General features: G+C 37.5%; 1 protein-coding gene across 3 annotated transcripts in view; it reads right to left on the bottom strand.

The window, feature by feature from the left end:
- fhl3a (four and a half LIM domains 3a) overlaps positions 1-17,960 on the bottom strand; it is a 34,298-nt gene extending 16,338 nt beyond the window's left edge. Inside the window, exon 1 of one of the 3 annotated variants that reach the window (XM_007557212.2) lies at positions 17,740-17,960. The gene's annotated coding sequence lies outside the window, so the exon portion shown is untranslated. Of the gene's footprint in view, positions 1-16,611; positions 16,763-17,739 lie in introns of those variants that run through there. The other 2 variants (XM_007557213.2, XM_016673915.1) reach the window with 2 other exon arrangements.
- Positions 17,961-18,412: the final 452 nt, after the last annotated feature.

The raw sequence follows: 18,412 nt of genomic DNA, 5'->3' as shown, positions 1-18,412 counted from the left end.
AATGTTCACTCCTGCATGCACTGCTGTGAAAACATATTCATCCCCTTGCAAATTTCTTGCTTGGCTTTTGTGACACTATTAAATGTTTCAGATCATCTAACTAACCAATTTCAATATTGGACAAAATAAGCAGAGTAAATACAATCCTTTAATAAGAGAAAAAAGTTACCTAAACAAACCTAGTTCTGCATGAAAATATATTCATAAATTAACAACTACCTGACCAATAGTATTAGGAAATGACTTGAAAATAACTTGTCTGACCACATGAAGCAGGATAAGGACCTTAAAATTTAACACAATGTATATATAAAAAAGTCAAGAACATTGGAGAATCAGTCTCCAAGGCTTGGAACAGGGGTGAACCATCTCAGGAGAGGCACAATCAAATTTGTTCCAATAGTGTGCCAAAGACTTGTCCATCTAAGGCACTCGGGTCCTCGACGACTTGCAACAATCAATGGAACCATGAACTCTGCTCTCTGCTATGCAGTCTTGACGGAAAATGTCCAGTCTCAGTTTGTGGCCTTTAGTTCAAGTGCAGTTCGCTTATGCAGCAGGGAAAGCTAACTTGAAGCATACCAGTAAATTCATGTCTTAATGGCTCAAAAGACTACAAACAGAAGTTTTGAAGTGGCCAAATTAAAACCCCGACTTAAATGCAATTGCGATGCTGTGGGACAACTTTAAAGCTCATGCTCCATAAAACATTGTCTTTACTAAATTAAAACAATACGGTCAGACAGACTGGACCAGAATTCCTCCAGTGAAGTAAAAGACTCATTGCCAGGAAGGGATAACCAGTTATTAGGTTAAAGGAGCAATTGCTTTTTACATACAGCCAAGGTGGTATGGGTAGCTTTTTCTTCCCTTAAATGAAGTAATCATGTGGAAACTGCTTTTTGCAATTACTCAACATATGTTGGTATAGCATTAAGTTATTTTGATGTGGAGAAAAAGAAAAAACAGAGGAAAGTTGCAATGGGGTAAATACTTTTTCAGAGCACTGTAGTTCAACTAGAAAATGTGACTGACGGCTCATGTCATCTTTTTCTTTCCAAAAGCTTGTTCCACAATACTCTGCCAAACAATAACATTGCAATTACTGCAAACCATGCAGTACTGACCCAACCACCCTGAGAGGAAGTTTGAAACTGAAATGACTGTATTTATTTCTATATCATCATGACTGGAGGACATTTTTAGCCTACATTTGTCTTCCTTTTGGAAAAAAAAAATACTGCCATACATTAGTGCTTGACATCTGGTTTGCATTGACGAAACTATGCAGTTAACTCCTGTGTGCCAGTGGAGTGTCACTGCTTTCAAAATCCACGGAAGAGTGTCCTTTTTTTCCTCCTTTTTCTGTGCTGGAATTTCCCAAAAAATGTTCAAATGACAGGAAGAAACTGGCAAAAAGATAATCTTCACAGGACAAATGTCAGAAAACAATAAGCTCAAAAACCATTTGTCATTCTGAGATTACTTGTCAGTTCTCTTTGACTAATCCAAATCAGTCATTCAAATTAACCCATTACATCCAAGTGACTTTTGTCACTTTCATTTTATCTTCATATCCTCCTTGCCATCCTAACCTTTTCTTCCAAAGGTGAGGGAATCCTTTTGAAATTTGAAGCCATCCCTTTTAACCAGAGCACCATTTCCCTTTTTACACAATGCTGTATTTTACTCAAGAGTATTCTTTTAAAACAAAACAGTAAACCTGAATGAACATTTTAAGAAAGGCCCACACAAGAGACAGTCTCAGCTGAGAGTCGAGAGGAAAGTATGCTAAGTGAGGTCAGAGTACTTCTACTGGCATGCTGGCTGATTTAGTAACTAGTTTGTAACCCCCAGAGAGGATGTTGTGCTCATAAGACCACCCCTAATTCTGATGCAATACCTTCAGTGACAAAACAGGAAAATATATTTTTCTTCTTTCTAACTGCTTTGGCTTTACTGGCAGGCAAACTCAGCGAATATATCATTAGGTCAATTGTTCCAACTTATAAAGCTGAGTTCTCTAAACTGTCTGATCCCACAAAAAAAAAAAAAAAAAAAACTCAGCGAATATATCATTAGGTCAATTGTTCCAACTTATAAAGCTGAGTTCTCTAAACTGTCTGATCCCACAAAAAAAAAAAAAAAAAAATAGGGGCCATTTGGAAAACTCCCTCTATTTACACATTCTTGGATTTGAGGCACGTGCCTTTGACGAACTGATGTGGGTTTTTAAGACCACAAGAATCTGAAGACATAAGAGTTGGAGAATGCTTTGACCTTGCTGTTAATGACTTATGAGAGGATGATAACATTTGCCATAAAAGCTACTTTTATTTTCGCATTACGGTGTTTATACCATTCTTAAAGTAATGATCCGTTCAATTTGACAGAGATGGGAATCAGCCATTAAGCAATTCTGATCAGTAATCAGCAGGTCAAGTACTTTTTAAACACATCAGCCAACAGCATGCCGTTTTGTGTACTTTTTAAAGGAAAAAAATAAAACAATCTATTTTTCCAAAGCCTCAATTAAAAAATATTTTTTAGGTAAGAAAAATTAATATTTTCTGTGTGTTTAGCTTTTTGGAAATATACATTATCCACCTGAAAACACAACCATTTATAATTGACAGTCATGTAATAGTTGGTACAATACTACTTGATATCATAGTTGGATCCTTCTTTAGAGTCCAGTGAGAGATCATCATCACTTATTTTATATACTTATGGATAGAAAATTGCTCCTTATGCTTCCTAGATATTTTCTCAATGTTGCTGAATCAGCACGACCTGGCAGGGCATTAAGAAAGCAGTGAAAAGTTTCACAGACTGCAAAGTCAGCAATGAAAGAGCTGCAAAAGCTGCAAGCAATCATTTATAGCACAATCAGACTTATAACTCGTGGCTGCAGACATGGTACCAGACCACAGGGATCAAGCCTAAATCAAAAATCTTATATTTTCAGTGTAAACAAACATCCCATCATCCCCTGACATGAATATTAAGAGTATTATGAAGCAATCTATTTTTCAGGTAGATGTAACTGTACTATATAACTTCTGTAATATTGTTCTTAATATTGTTACACTGCAAGTATTGTTAAAAATCCACATTTTTAACAATACTTAAACCCAGATATTTAGATACAATGACTAAAAAGACATACACATTTTTTCCTCACCGTCTGTCTAAATCAAACTAAACTTATTTTTTTAGGTTAGTTAGAATTACCAAAACTATTTCTATTTGCTAAATGCCACAGATCCTGGCGAGAATATTTTTTAGACAATTTTTGTAGCTTTCTAAAAATTTTTACGTTTACATACATTTGGTCAGTATCAATTATTTTTGAGTTAATTGGAGGTATACCTGTGCCTGATTTTAAGGGCACAGCTGGGACACACTGCTTTCTTGTTTAACACAATTGGAAAGTCAAAAGAAATCAGCCAAGATATCAGGGAGATAATTGTGCAACTGCACAAGTCTGCCTCATTCTTGGGAACAATTTCCAGATGCTTGAAGGTGCTGAATTCATCTGTTCAAACAATCACATGCAAGTACAGACATGATGGGAATGTCCAACAATCATACCACTCAGGCAGGAGACAGGTTCTGTAAGTCAGAGATGAACAGGTTTTGGGTCCAAAATGTTCATGTTGACCCCAGAACAAAAGCCAAAGATCTTGTGAAGATGCAGGCTGAAGCTGATAAGATACTGTCATCATTCACAATCTAACTCTCTTTACTTCAAAAGAAACATAAAACGCCAGATTGCCGTTTGAAAATGCACACAGGTACAAAGAACTTCATTTTTGTAGATATGTCCTGGTCTGATGATGGATCTTCCAAATGGACGTTGACACCAAGCATGCAGACAATGTGGTTCCAAAGTGGCTTAAGGACAACAAAGTCAATGTTTTGGTGTAACTATCATAAAGTCCTCATCTCATTCCCAAGGAGAAGTTGTGGGTAAATCTGAAAAGACAGCCTATCTAACAAATCGGACTGTGTTACACAAGCTCTGTCAGAAGGAATGGACCAGAACTCCATTAAACTACTACAAAGACACTTATGGAAGGAAACACAAAAGGTTTGACCCAATACATATAGTCTGGGAAACAATTATCCCTGATACTGACTGATAAGTGAGCTTCTACAAAAAAAAAAAAAAATCTTCTCTAAATGTTTTCTTCAAGTTTTCTGGCATTTAGCAAATAGAAATAATCTGGTTAATTCTAATAAGAGAACTCTGGTCTGATTTAACTTCAGATAATGGCATTAAATCACGTGATGTGTATGGTTCAATTCTGTCTATCAATATCTTTCTAAGTCACAGGATTCAGCTTTGTCCACCACAGACCATAAATCAAGAGGAACTGGCTGAATAAACATAACACTGTTTAAATTTGGGGAGAACTGGGATGACCAATTCATAAGTCATTTCCAGTTTAGTAGTCAAACTTTCCTTTCTCTGACTTGTCGCTATGGATACAAGTAAACAGTGGCTACATTGCTGAGGACCATAAAACTTTGGCAGTGACATTCAGTCACACTTTATGCTGCATTGTCTTAACTTAGGTCATAACCCTGAGGTTTTATTGAGAGCATGATAGAAATGAGAAATACAACCATTTATGTTGTAGGAATACATATTAGAAAAAAAAGGATTTTAATACATTGTAAACTGATTGTTTTTAATAAGTTAAAGAACATACATTTCAGCGACAATACTGCAAGACATTGATTTTTTTAAAAACTAATTAAAATAAAAATTGAAGACCTCATGTAATTGAGGGTTGACCTCAAAAATATCCTTCAGAGCCATTTCCTGTCATAAAAACATTGTGTCTTCTTCCTTTACACTGGTATTTTGCTAAAAAAAAAAAAAAGCAACTTTATTTTCCTTTGGGCAATGACCTGGTCCAACTGCACAGGGCTGATAGCAATGTCCAAGACACTATGAGTTCACACTGTGCTTCTTCCTGTTACCCCAAACAGAGCTGTCTCTGGAACTTCTCGAAAAGACGGCCGCACATATACATACTAGCACACAGTTACAATGAAAAACAGCCTTATTATGTCTAAACACACAGACACTGTCCTGCACAAGGACTGAGACAGGGAGACACGAACACACCTGCAGGCTCTGCGAGTTGCCAAACACCACCAAGGGGATGCATGAATTCACACTCATGAAAACAAAAATGAAGGTTGCTATAGAGGGATCAAAGAAAAAACTCACAGCAATCAAACTGAGTGCCGCAGTGACACGGACATGGAAAGAACATACACTGAGCAGCTGCAAACACACATGCAGACTTTGAGTCTTTTTGTGGGGACTTCCTGTGGAGGGTAATTACTTTTCATAGCCATGATCCCTGGCCTTACTGGTTGCATAAAATATACTGATAAATTTAAACAAGCTGATGGATATAGGAAAATTATTATTTTTTTGTTAAAGTGTTAAGATCAGAACATGGCATGTGAATAATGAATTTAGTCTCAAGAGTTGGTATTTAGTACTGGTGTATCAAACATCTTTTTGTCTTCAACACCTCATGAAGAGAAAGACATACTTAGGTTAAGTTGTATCGTGATGCACTCACCCCTTTTAATTCAGTCACAATATGATTATGGGTGAGAGATTCAGGAAAAAAAGAAGCAGGTGGTGGCTGGAATCCACCTTTCTTAGACTGATAATTCTTGACCAATGATTTTTGATTAGTCATTAGTGACTAGGACCTCTAATGCTTTAGAGGCATTCGGTGGGTCAGTCAAAAACTCAAAAAGTTTGTATTTCACAATACAAACACAATCGGCTTGTATTGTTTTCCCAATACAAACCGATTTACCAATCGGTTTGTATTGATTGGGTTTGTATTCCCAATCAGTGTCTACATGTGACAGTGTAGACACTGTCAATATGTGAAGAGGACTCACATACAGCTACGTTCATGATAATTGATGGGTTTAACGTGAAATCAACAGGAGGCACAGAGACGCAAGAAGTTATCCATTTGTGTCAATGTATTCAAGAGAGCAAGACTTTAGCAGGTAACAGGAGAGCTGAGTGGAATACATCAAATATGTCAGTCTCTCTCACGTAACATGGTGGATTTGGAAATGACGACCCAGTTTTAAGGTTGGGGTCTGGATGAGTTTTTTTTTTTTTTTTTTTTTTCCACCAGCCAAGTATATCTCTGTGTTTGAGGTGTGCTGCTGGATTATTTCCTATTGAAGGGGTAGATAGTACAAACCTTGTAACCTCTGAATACATCACAAAAAGTTTGGTATGCCCCAAATTTGTAGTATAAATGTAAGTCTGGGTAAAAGGCAGACAGAAATGGGGAACAGTATTTTATCTTACTATAAAAAATAAAAAAAAATAAAAAAATCTGATTCCCTGATTTCCTTCAGATATGTTATTGATAAATGAGTGACGCCCACGCTGGATGTTGAAGCAACACAATTTTTGTGTGATGGAAAGCAAATGCACACTGATGATTACCAAAATCTCCAGCTGATTGGTACAATGGTAAAGATTAATGAGCAAAAAAGGTTTATTCTCTGTCACTTAGCCGAAAGCTGGAATGTCCTGGCACAGACGTGTGTAGAAGAAGACTTTGAGGTTGCACTGAGCTCACTTTAGAGTTATCCATAAATCATGCTGCCATGAGTGCAGACTGCTGACAACATTTGATCACATCTGCCTCAGTCTTTTCTGTTGTTCTATAGAACCTTCAGCAAAACAAAATCTGTTGTGTTTTGAGGTTTTGTATCAATCAACTGGGCCATGAATGAACGCTTATGAAGGGAGGTTTTATTGTTCATGAACATTAAGAAGAATTTCATGTTAAATCCAACATAGCCCTACAATGAAAAGTGGGGTGACATTGTTATATGCCGCTTTAAAAATGGTCATTGCTATAAAAGAAACAAACACATTTTTATTAACATTAACAGCAGATCTTAGCAGCTGAGTCTTAAGAAGGCATTCAAGTTCAGAATTGCTGCAGTTACTTTCTTGACTTTGCACAAAGAGAGCTGTAATCCTTCAGACCCTTATCTGAGTGTCACACACTAGGATCTCTTTATCATGCACTCATGCAAAACACCATTCATCTTCCCCCACCTAATTCATTACAAGTGATAAAATGCAAAGTCCCGTCTGCTTATGTTAAATGGAGAGACAAAGAAACAGGTGCTTTGGTAAATACTGATAGCATGGCTGAATTACCCTGCTTCTTCGCAGTGCACACCGGTCAACATCTTCCAATCTATCAACAACAAATCTTTACCAACCTTATTTCACTTTTATCCTGCTCCTTTTCCTATCCAGGGGGAATTCTGGCTTCCATGGTTATAGGGAAAGCAAAGAACCCAAAACAGACGTAAACAAAAAGAGTAGCATGCAGAAATCACAAGGCTCTTGTTGTGGCTCCACAGACTCTTTGTCATTTAGGTCAAGTTTAAATATAATCCACATTTGAGTAAATTAATAAGATATTTAAGTATTTCTACAATTTATGGACTGGAAGGATCCAAGGGTGGAAATCTTGCGAAAACAAATCACATATGTGGTCTATTACCAATAAATTCAAGGCATGATGTGCCCAGCAGTCATGTATCAGATCTTATACTGCAACATATTTACTTCATTCTTTTTCAGCAGTCATTAAACCTTAAACAGTTTCCTCTCACCAGGGTTGAGAAAGCAAGCAATGGGATGAGGAAGGGGGTTAAGGGGGGCCAAATACTTCAAGAGTGAAGTCATGGTGCTTGTGCCATTGGCCCTCTGCAGTGCTTTGCTCACCGTCTGGCCTACATTTTACCCATTGATCTAATTTCCATTGCCAACAGTGAATGTTGCTCTTTTTGAAGCAGAGTGTTTAGGCCCATTAAAGTAGCAGACAGAATTGCAAACGTATGGTGGACCTAAGGACAAGTAGAGAAGGAACAACTAGGAGATGTCTGTCAGATGTATGAGAAGGTCGACGTAAACGGAATCTGGCATTTTTTGGAGGCATTCATTGGACAGGAAAATGCACAACTCTATGTGTTCTTGAAAAATACATCAAGATATGTGCAGTCAAAAAAAAAGGAGTGTATCGCTTTTCTTACAAATACACTGATACAATAACAATGAGCACATCCGTTGTTATCTACATTATTGGCTAAAGGCATGAATGCTGGAAAGATATCTGATGATGCACATCTACTGTTGTTTTCGTCAGGATGGAATAACATAACTTTTTGAATTATTTGAAATTTTTCTCAATTCTCTACAGTCACTATTACATATACAGGCTCCTAAAATATTAATATGCTAACAACTGGTGAAATGCTTCTTAGCAAGCTTCAGCACTTAGACCAAACAGTTTCTTCTGCCATCAGCAAGTTTCTGTCACAATCCTGGTTAGGTATTCTTTCCATATCTTCAGTATAAGTATGCCTGTTTTCAAATTGTTTGGAGACATAACTAAAGTCATTTTAAAAAGAAACAGATTTTTAAATTGTTCTGTTTTTTTCAGGTGCATAATTATTGGCTCCTGAACTATTTCAAGTTTCCAAGTTCTCTTTAAGAAAACAACTAACAGACCCCGGTCCATCTGTGTATCTTTACCTCCCATCTGATAATCTCCACATAAGGTTGAGCAAACCAAAATAAGTTCACGCTTTGCAGAAAAACATGGTGTGACAGTTCTCACTTTTTAATACTCCAAAGATATTGTTACTTTTTAGCTCGGAGAACTGATAGTGCTTGTCCTGCTTTGTTTTCTATTCAGGTGTTCTCATCCGGATTTCTTTTTTCTCTGTTTTTCTTATTAGCCACCAGGTTTGTTAGCCTTTTGCTCTCCTTGCAATTTTTTCCACTGTCATGTCTGTTTAGTTGTGCAACAAACTATCTAATTGGTGCAAATGTCTAAATGGAGTCTACATCTGTTCCTGACTAAGAAATGAATGAAAACCAGGTCTGGCTCATATGCATACAGCTTCATAAGTAATAAGATCATAAAAACAAAAATGACACAAAAGCTGGTGAACAAAGCAGGTGTCCACACTGCAAAAAGTCCCCTTTCAAAAACAAGAAAAAAAAGTACAAAAATAGGGTCTAATTTTCTTAAAATAAGAAAAATTATCTGCCAATAGAACAAGAAAATTTATCTTGTCAAGATTTTCTAAAACAAGAAAAAATATCTAACCAAGATAACTTACAAATATCTTAAAATTAGTGTATTTGTACTTAAAACAAGTCAATTTTACTAATACAAATAGAGTATTATATAAATATATAAAATATAATTATAATTATATTATATAATTAATATAAATATATAAAACTGTACAGTTTTAAACATAATATTATACTGTGTGTTGCAGCGTGACTACTGGTGTTATTGTTCTTCTTACTTAGTAAAACAGTTATTATTATAACTGTTATTATTATATCAAGTCAGTCCATTTTTTATGACAGAAATGCATTATAATTTGAAGTTGCAGATGAAACCGAGCCTCCTTTTCTGTAGGTGGTTTTGCTAACTGCCCAAAACCATGAATACAATATTAGTAGAAATACAGAACAATTAATGCTCACACAATATAACCTATGCAGTGTGATTAAGTGAATGAGGTGCAATCCACACCTGATTAACATTTAGAACATGTTATGGTCTGTCTACTAATGAAGGAAATCAGGAAGATACTGCTGATAGCTTTTCCCTATTCAGCCTCTATGCATCTCAAATCTGGAACAAACAGCTGAAACGCTGAGTTCTTTTAAATCAAGACTAAAAATCCACCTCTCTAGAGTTGCTTTAGAACACTAATAAATGGAACATTGACCAACATTTTTGATGTATATTGATGATTTTGATGATGACACTTGACAAAGTGTAATCTCTATTATTGGTTTTTACAACTGTTGACTATATAATGTGTTTTATGTTTTCACATTGTAAAGCACTTTGAGCTGACATGTTGTGGAAATGTGCTAGCTCGGCATGATTAGACAAAAAATACAAAAACTGCTTTACTTTTGTGGACTCTTTCGTAACAGGAATATAGCACAGGTGCTGATAAATTAAGAAAGTTACAAGATGCTTCAACATGTTGATGTTGGAAAGTTGGATTTCAGCAGATAAATCAAACATATAAAGAAAATGTAATTTATGTGAATTTATCAATTATGTCTCTGTATTCACCTCCCAAACAGCCATTATTTACATATTTGAGAAGTCATTAGATGCTCTCTCAGTCTCTCGCAACAACAACAGAATAAACTCTCTGTAACTATCCCGTCGCACCTAACGTGTACATGCCGGAGCTGATGTCCTTTTATAGACACAGGACAGACACTTTCTGCCATTTATGGCTCCTCTAAAGCACAATATGAGGGTGGGTCAGCATCCAAGGTGAGAGAAGGTAGAGGCAAAAAAAGGACAAGACAGATCCTGTCAACTTCATACTTCTTCACACTGAACCTTTGACAGCTTTAAAAATGAGTGCCAACGTTTCTAAGCAGTGCCAAGTGCAGTCTCCTCTGTGTGTTTTGAAAAGCACCCAACTGTCATATACAGTTCAATTAAGTAAGAGGCATAAATCCTCACCTCAGTGTATCTAGCAACCGTGACATGTCTAAACCTGCCTCGGCTGTGGAGACTATTGTTTCTCTCTCAGAGTCGAAGAGACAAAAGTGAGAGCCCATAGCTTGCAAAATGTGTATGCTTGTAAATACTAGTGAGTGAAAAGACATAAAAAGGCAGATGATGGAGAGAGATAGTGTAATGCATTCTGGGTAAGAAGTCACATTCTTGATAACTTGCTAGTTTCATCATGCACAGCAGGCATTTTTACAGTGTTTACTTTGAATGAGGGGAATACTCTTTCCAGCAGCTGCACTGCAAATAAACACCACTGCACTTATCACAGAAAGGCTAATGCACTTCTAATCTGAACAAATAACACATTCTCACATCCTTGTGTTTCCTTCCTGGAAGATACTTGTGCAACAGGCAACGCATTCATGCGCATTGAGATAATAGTGTAAACAGGCTAAACACCAAAATCCTTAACAATACTTCTTCTGCTGTAATGTCATGGTCTGAGTTCATTTATTTATTTATTTATTTTGCAAGTGTAGGATCTGTCTCTATTAAATGCTTTGGAAGCATGTCAACGCCTGTGCAGTTGTGGAAAACTGACGTTACAAGGCATATAAAACCGAGCAATCACAAAGACGTGAGATCCAGGTGGGGATATATGAGGGAACAAACAGTACATGGACATGAATGCCAATCTTTAATTATCTAATGCAAAAAAGAGCAAAGTTCTGCAAGGTTGAGGATAAAGATAAAAAAAAAGCTCATTATCAGCCTATTCAGAAGAGCTAAAGTGTACTGAAAGATGACATTTTGAGCTTCGGGCACTGTTGAATCACTTCATGCTGGGTGTGCAACTGCTTGCTTGAGAACTGCATGGCTGATGCTTTGAATGTATTGCTTAATTTAGTCAACCTAGAAGGACACTCAGTGGGAAAGATGACGAAAGTGTTGCTTTTACAGAAACAAATACACTTAGTCAGATTTATGTTGCCTAGAGCTTTGCATGCATAAAATGTTATTTGAAGCTAAGAATGTCATGGAATGATGAGCTTGTGTGGTGAACAGGAAAACCTCAAATATAACCTCTCACACTCAGGGCTATTTCAAGCACTTTGAAATATATTTGCCTGGACTTTTAGATTCTCCAAGAAACCTCTTACTACATCTTGATAACATTCGGTAAAGTTTAACAAATTAATGTTAATCTTAAAGTGTTGTCCTAAAAACTCTAAATACCAAATCACGTGTTACAGTGAAATCTCATGTTCCAAATGTTAATCTTCAACTCACATTGTGTATGATTGGAAGGCTTCAGATTTGGGACCTTGAATGTGCAAATATCTCTGACCAGCAGATTATTTATCTGTAATGATTTTATTTTTTACATTTCAGATTCAGATTGGTTTATTTGTCATATGCAGGTTAACATAATTTCAACAATGAAATAAAATGCTTATGATGACTTCCCATAAAATCAAAAAGAATTACTAATAGGATGAAATAAAAGAAAAAAAAACTGTACAAAAGAAATATGAGCTATCTGGTTTAAATTATGTTGCAGGAAAAAAAATAGAATATATTTTCTTTTTGGGTATATAGAGCATATATATATATAAATCATCTAGTTGGATGATCAGATTGTGACATCTTCCACTCAAATGTTGACTGCTCCTAATCAAGCTGAATGCTCACTTTGACATGGAAGGGAAAGTAAGAGAAACGTACAACCACAATAATTTTATGCCCACTAAATTTGATTAATTTGTCATTTTTCAGCTGCAATAAATATTTTTCAGCATCATACTTTCAGCACCAAATTTTGTTTTTCTCCACAACTCCGGCATCACTCAGTGACTTTCTACAATAACCTTTTTATCTCACTACCCAGTTTGACATGATCCAAAGAGAGAAAGCACAAAAATGACCTGATGAGCCAGATGCTACCTCCATGTTACAGTATGAGCCATAGGCTGGATGAGGCTGAGGTATGAACAGCTTAGCTGAGACACAGGAAAGTGAGAACTGCAGGTCATAGCACAATAAGAACTTCAAAATAAGACATACTGCTTCTTTGGCTAAAGTTTTTTTTTTTTTTTTTTTTTTCCATAGAAACTAAAGTGTCCAAGTGTGTTGGAAACTTTGAACCCAACTCCATACATTAACATTCCATCAGCCTTTTCTTGAAATTCAAGAGACAGTAGAAATTGTGGTGAAAGTTTTTAAATCATATTTAGTAATATCTTAAAAGTTCACAAAACCACTTGACCCATTATAGATTACCACAAGAATAAGATTACCTCAGCTGGTTAATGCATTGGGTTGTTTAACAGACATCCTGTGGTTTGTTTGCCAGCTTCAGTTTAGGACTGTGAATAAGAGTGATGAGTCAATCTTTTAGCTTCTATTCCACCACGGTTTTAAAGTTTCATAACTAAAACTACAACTTTGATACTGATAACAGCCCCAAGTCTACTCCCAGTTCAGTACTAAATTCTGTACTAAGCTGGCAAAAAGTAAAGCATACAGCAATTTAATAGTGGCATACTTTGGACAGAAGCTTTGATAATTACAGGCCAAGGCAGCAGAGACTCCTCTAATAGAAACATGATTCAAGAAAAGATTTTTTATTTTATCCCACGTAAAAAAGTGGCATTACATCATAAAATGCAGGGCTTGTCATTTTTTACTTTCTCATCATTCCCAGAAGAAAAAAAATATCAGAGTGGAATATATTTTTTTTTTACCTTGTGTCATTAAAAATTCACTTCTTAGGTACCTCCATTTTCCAAATACAGTGATTTGGACATCACAGTGTAACCATTAGGTTTATGATCCAGAATACAAACTGCAGGATAAGTTGCATGAAACAGTGGCGACTTGTTTCTTTCTGTGTTTTCCAAAAAAGAAAAAAAACAAAACATCCACCATCTATGCCCTCTGTAGAAGCAAACTATTTTCCCAGGATAAAATCTTATACTGGTGCCAGAATACTGAGTAAGTCATGACATCAACACAATCCTAAAGCGATTTCCACACTTTCAGCACACATTTTGTTTACCCGAGGCAGAGGTGAACTGAGTTTTACGTACATCCAGACAGGTTCTTCTGGGATCTCGTTCCAATAAACAAAACAAGCCAGGTTAGGATGAAGGAGACTGTTAACTGCTGCAAGTTTGCATAACATTCCTTTAGTCAGGTCTTGTTAATGTGTGTGCACGCCATGGCCTTCTGTTGCACAGCCCTGCCCTCCTCCCTTTAGGCAAGGGTGCAGAAGAACAGTCAGGCCTGACTCACGTTTCCTCGACACAAGGCAAAATGCGATGATGCAGCTGTGAATCTACAGCATTTCTGCACCCAGACAACATCTGTTACATGACCGATGTTTCAGAAGGGACATGTTCCGTCACTTCATGGTGTATGAAATATAATAAATAGCACGTACTGAGGGGTCAAGTGAGGTATACCAGCCCCGTTCTTTCATGGCATGTAATTAGTCTGCATTAAACCATGTAGTTACAAGGCATCTGAAATTCGGCCTCACAATTTGGTATTTCCTCAAAAACAGAATTTCCTTTGAGTGTAGCAGGTAAGTGCTAGGTATGGACCTGTAATTGTATCCCTAGAGAAATGTAATTACCCCCATTAGCAGGGGAGTCGGTTCCTATTCACACTATTTAGCAGACTATATCAAGTTTATGTTCTCTTTTTCTCTGAAATCTGGCACTGACTGAGCACTGTGGAGGAGACGGATTAGCAAGTGAGGCGAGATGACTGGACTGTGAAGAGGGGGGGCCAACACCTCCCACAGGGGCCCTGACTTAAGGGATCAAGTTTCAGACGTTTACCAACAGAAGCATCCATGGAGGAAGTCTCTGGACCCCCACGACACTGCTGCACCTGGCGATCTCCACACAGGAAATCTGAGGTCACTTCCCCCCTTTCAGGGAATGTAGACATGCTATTCCATCCAGCCACGTGCCCCCACATCCTACAGAGGAGGGAACTGGCTTACCATAACAAGCTACAACAGAAACTTATGCCTGTGTATTGCAATGATTTTACTGATCTGTCAGAGGTGCTAAGTTTGAATTTCATTCAAATGCTCTGTTGATTTACAGAAATAAAGTGTTGAACACTGACAGTGATGATGGAAATGCTGATCAGGGAGACTCCCGTCTTGTGAATTTGATGACACATGCCTGCACTAGCTGTGTAACAATCAAATTCAAGAGCCGCCCCATTATGAGTCGAAAACCTTTCAAAATCTTTGGGATTAAGCGGCACTGAGCAATTAGCCAAAGAACAACTGTACCCAGTGCCCTCAGTAACACCACTTAGGAACGGTCAGCTTCACAGTGTCAAAAGGGAGCAAGTCCAACACAAATCTAAACTCTGTTCCCAAAGCACCTGCAAACACTTGACCGCTGATTCCTCCGTCATTATCGTTGGCCTGTTTTCAAACGGTGCCAACACATAAAAACCAGCCACTACCAGTCCAGGTCGTTTAAGCCGCAGTCCCACTGCAGTTCGGAACTGGCGGGGGTCCAATCACCATGCGGGGGCTAACTTTTGGAAAACACTGAGCCCTCTGAAGAATGTAACCACGGTCAGTGAGACGGAGAGGGAGAGGAAGAGGAAAAAAGGCAAACAAATACATTATACAGCCCGTGGGTTCTGTCAAGGCAAACTTCCCAGATGCTAAATGGGACAGAATGGCTGGCTTTTTTGTGCTAGTAGAGCATTATTTAAGCTTGTTACTTTGACAAAAATGTTGTGTAAAAATAACCTGCCAGCCATGAGAGCACAGTGGGGTTCCTCAGAGACCAAATTCCTGCAGGGTGTAAATTTTGCAGCAAAACAATAAAGAGGCTAAAAGGAGTTTTGCTTTTGGTGTTTGATAGGCTGACCTCAAGAACAGAAAGGACACTATATACCACCAGCATGAGAAACAATGAATTAAATGAGTTTATTGAGGAAAAAGATGGCTAACTACTCGGACTGGACCATAGGGCCTTTGTACAGTTTATGACTCTTAATACCATTGATGTTTTCTAATTCAAGTTCTAAAATAGACTGTGAACAAATGTGAACTTGACCATTTTACACAAAGCAGAGATTTAGCAAAACACAGTTAGCAATTTGACAAACATTAAAACCAGGCATTACCCTTGGACTTACTTTTTAAGTTAACATCACAATTAGCAATACCAATGGATTTTAATGACCCAGAAAAAGACTACACGTTCTTAACACTTAAAGGATGAGTTCAGACTTTTTAAAGTTAATTTATGTAGGATAATTATCAGTAATTGTCTCCTTACTTGCAGCAGAGAGATGTCATATTGCTGTGAGTTTGTTGAATAATGAAGATATTCTCAGAGCAGTAGAGGCACTAGAAAATCTAGTCAGACAAATTGTATAGAATCTTCTTTACCAAACTGTTACAATGCAAAATTACTTTTAAGTAACTACATCAAGTTGTCTGATCAGCTGATTAAGAGGCAGCAAGAATAATTTCCAAACCTAACTATAACAAATGGCAGTCAGCAATAAAATACAAATTTGACTCTATTCTTGGCAGACATTGAGCAGACTGGCAAATCTCAGCTGATCAGGTTACAACAGGCATTACCAAACAATGTCACATACAGGTAGTAACGTGGATGATCCTCAACTAAGAAAAAGACAACAAGAAACCTTACAAACAACCTCCTATGAAAGTCTACACATTTAATATCTACTAATGTAGTATTGTAACATATTATTTCCTGCTAAAGTCGCCAAAAATAGGGGTCTGTCTGATTAGCTGTGACCCTTAACTTATTGGGATCCTTGACTTTTCTACAATCTCACTTCAATATGACACCGGTCTACAGCAGATAGGGAAACTGCTACAAATAGTAACTTCACAGAGCCTCAGCTGTAAAATATCCAATCCAGCTTTAAGTTTTTAAGACTTTGCCACTAAATGTTCTACAGAGTCAACGTAGAGTCTTAAATGCGCTACCTTTCGTTCATCACAAGTTCATTAATGTTCTTCCAATAAATCCAGCACAAAACACAGAGGCCTTCTGTGCAAACTGGTAAATAAAGCAGCTTCTCCATCCTGACATTGTTCCACCATTGACAAGCCCCAACACTTTGCTCTCCCACCATGCCAACTGCACGCCTCCATGAAGCAACAAGTGCGCAAAAACAGTCGTCATGATGATGACAACACTATGAGCTACACAGTACTGATGTACTGCCAACACAGCTCCACAGACGCTGCAGCACAGACACACCCTTCACAGACTCACATTGCCATACTCCACTTCCTCCTGCCGGAGAGCAGACACGTTGAGCCTGAGGGACGTTGCTCTCTGAAGTTTTCACACACCATTCAGATGGGAGCTTCAACAGTTGCTCCATAATTCCCCCATAGACACGTCATTTGATAATGCAAGTCAATAGTTTCTCCAACAAGGCAAAGTTATTGCTACTCTTAATTTAGTGGAAATGTAGAGGGATATAACCAGAGGTGAAAGGTGAGGAGACAGTAGGTTTAGAAATATTTTCTGCAGCTTAAATCCTTATTTGTTTGAACTTTCAGTCTTTTTTTTTTTATCGGTGTACAATTAAAAAGGAATAAACATGGCCAACATCAATATGTTCAGAAAAACACTAAGGATTAAACTTTTTAAATGAAAGCAATGAATTATTTATATCCAAAGGTACCACGGTCACAATTATCAAACAAATAACACTGACATGTCTACCACCTGTTCAAACAATTCTATCTATGCAATCTCTCTGAGATAACAAAGCTATGGAAACTGTTGATTCTATTTACAGAGTTTTAATCATTTATGCTCTAAGAGGGGTTTTTTGCAGTTACCTTAAGCACAGACAGCAATTATGGATGAAAAATTACAGCTTGGTACTATATTTCATTGATTCATTTTAACACCTTTTGTTACACATCAACTGTGGTCACTATGATTGCAACTTTTTCCATTAAAAAAAAAAAAAAAAAAACTCAATCGGAAGTAGGTTGGATATGGCTAAAGCACAATTTCCAAAGGGAAACTAGCAAACTCATGGATGGATAAAACTAAGAAAGAAACGGGGAGGAAAAAGCTGATTGAAGTCTTACCAGGAGCAATGTGTGAAGTCTGGACTCGCCTTCCCAACGTGTCTGCGGTAAGTCTGCTGCTGTCAGGGTCTGATCTCAGATCAGTTCGCTCCTCTGACGGGTCAGGAGCTTCACTCCTCCAGCTGGAAAACTTTCTGCGCTTCTTCTAACTGCAGTCAAACCTCTGTGGCGAAGATGGATGCGGCTTGCCGGCTACTTTTGTCCTACTACTGAGGAAGTTGCTTGTGAGTCACAAGATCCCGCCTCCCAAAATACATTCCTCCCTCCCCTGCCAGTCTCTGCGACTTCAAACAAGAACAGACAGAGAGGCAGGAGAGTAGATTGCTTCAGGGCCCTTTGTGTCGTTCAGAGTTTAAGTCTGTGTTAAAAGTATCTCACTTTCTTTTTAGCGAACGGGCAACATTCTTGTATATAGGAAGTAGTGGCTAAAAATATTTTCAGTTGACTGAGAGGCTTGATCCTAACAGGAAATGACTCATCTCAAAATATAAAACTTGGTTAAAAAAAGGGATCAGTTTGAAAAAATAAAAATGTATTTATTGACTTTTTTTTTTAAATGGCATGTCAATATTTATTTAGACCCTTCTTTATAGGCATGGAAAAACATTATGTTATCTTTATTGGTATTTCAGTGACCGCTGGAGACAAGCACCAGCACCCCTGGCGACCTCTC

Source organism: Poecilia formosa, unplaced genomic scaffold (genome assembly GCF_000485575.1).
Source record: "Poecilia formosa unplaced genomic scaffold, Poecilia_formosa-5.1.2 Scaffold85, whole genome shotgun sequence".
Taxonomy (NCBI): Eukaryota; Metazoa; Chordata; class Actinopteri; order Cyprinodontiformes; family Poeciliidae; genus Poecilia; species Poecilia formosa.
This window is presented reverse-complemented; position numbering and strand designations above follow the sequence as displayed.